Source organism: Aegilops tauschii, chromosome 5, assembly GCF_002575655.3.
Source record: "Aegilops tauschii subsp. strangulata cultivar AL8/78 chromosome 5, Aet v6.0, whole genome shotgun sequence".
NCBI lineage: Eukaryota > Viridiplantae > Streptophyta > Magnoliopsida > Poales > Poaceae > Aegilops > Aegilops tauschii.
In genome coordinates this window covers 456226454-456228407 of record NC_053039.3, presented here as the reverse complement: position 1 = coordinate 456228407, position 1954 = coordinate 456226454, and positions in this window count along the sequence as shown.

Here is a 1954-nt window from a genome sequence, read left to right as displayed (position 1 = left end):
ACGATCGAATCTCGGGCAAGTAACATACCGATGACAAAGGGAACAACGTATGTTGTTATGCGGTTTGACCGATAAAGATCTTCGTAGAATATATAGGAGCCAATATGAGCATCTATGTTCCGCTATTGGTTATTGACCGGAGACGTGTCTCGGTCATGTCTACATTGTTCTCGAACCCGTAGGGTCCGCACGCTTAAAGTTTCGGTGACGATTGTATTATGAGTTTTTGTGTTTTTGATGTACCGAAGGTTGTTCGGAGTCCCAGATGTGATCACGGACATGACAAGGAGTCTCGAAATGGTCAAGACGTAAAGATCGATATATTGGACGACTATGTTCGGACACTGGAATGGTTTCGGGGAGTTTCGGACATATACCGGAGTACCGGGGGGTTAACGGAACCCCCCGGGGAGTTTAATGGGCCAAGATGGGCCTTAGTGGAGAAGAGGAGGGGCGGCTAGGGCTGGCCGCGTGCCCTTCCCTCTCTAGTCCGAATTGGACAAGGAGGGGCGGGGGCGCCCCCTTTCCTTCCCCCTCTCTCCTTCCCTCCTTTCCCCCTCCTACTCCAACTAGGAAAAGAGGGAGTCCTAATCCCGGTGGGAGTAGGACTCCTCCCTGGCACGCCCTCCCCTGGCCGGCCGCCTCCTCCCCCCTGGTCCTTTATATACGGGGGTAGGGGGGCACCTCTAGACACAACAATTGATCTCTTGATATCTTAGCCATGTGCGGTGCCCCCCTCTACCATATTCCACCTCGATCATATCGTAGCGGTGCTTAGGCGAAGCCCTGCGTCGGTAGCATCATCATCACCGTCACCACGCCATCGTGCTGACGGAACTCTCCCGTGAATCTCTGCTGGATCGGAGTTCGCGGGACGTCATCGAGCTGAACGTGTGCTGAACTCGGAGGTGCCGTACGTTCGGTACTTGGATCGGTCGGATCGTGAAGACGTACGACTACATCAACCGCGTTGTGCTAACGCTTCCGCTTTCGGTCTACGAGGGTACGTGGACAACACTCTCCCCTCTCGTTGCTATGCATCACCATGATCCTGTGTGTGCGTAGGAATTTTTTTGAAATTACTACGTTCCCCATCAAGATGAGGCAGGTGCTCTGCCAAATGTAATTGTATGCAATACAGGAACATATCACACACACAAACTATATTTGGACAGACATGTGGGATTGGGGATCCATCGCACACGTCTCTCACGAGTCAAACATGTCTAATTAATCAGGGAACCCAAACGGTATGTGACTTTTGACCATTTGCGAAATATTACCTAAGCCACACGGGCCATCATAGAAGCTGTGTGTGATATCTGGAGCATCGTGCATGAGTCTTCTGTGGCAAGCGCCTGCCATGTATGATAGCATCACACAAGGTTTCTGAATAATTTACGAGTGGGATTGTCTTTTGCATTGGACACGGTTTCTTCTAAGCTCAGTGTGAGATGAAGTGCTATCACACACGATTTAGGGCCGCCTACACACACACACACACGTAGAAGTCTCCAAATTGTATGTGATTTGTTGTGTATCATCCACGATTCAATAGATATCGTGTGTTTTTCCTGTACATCACAAGCGGTTCCACTATGAGTAACTTGTGCTTTCTATCTTGGTTCCCACACGCTCAGTTACTTAAATTTTGTGCGCTCATGTGGGCAGGTTAAGGCAAAAAAATCGCATTTGGATTACCTTGCAAAAAGCAATTTCACCATAATATGCAATTGAACAAATAGTGTCCATAGGAAGAACATTCATCAAAATTAAGGGGCAATAGTATATTGGAAGTATTGCATGTGAGCTAAATTCTACAGATGTATCGACATATGCAACATAGAATCATAGTGTTTGAGAGACGAAGACCTCATCACACGGAAAATGCATGCTGTAATCTTCATGCCTATATGTTTAGCTGCAAACACTAACTGAAAGCATACTTATTATT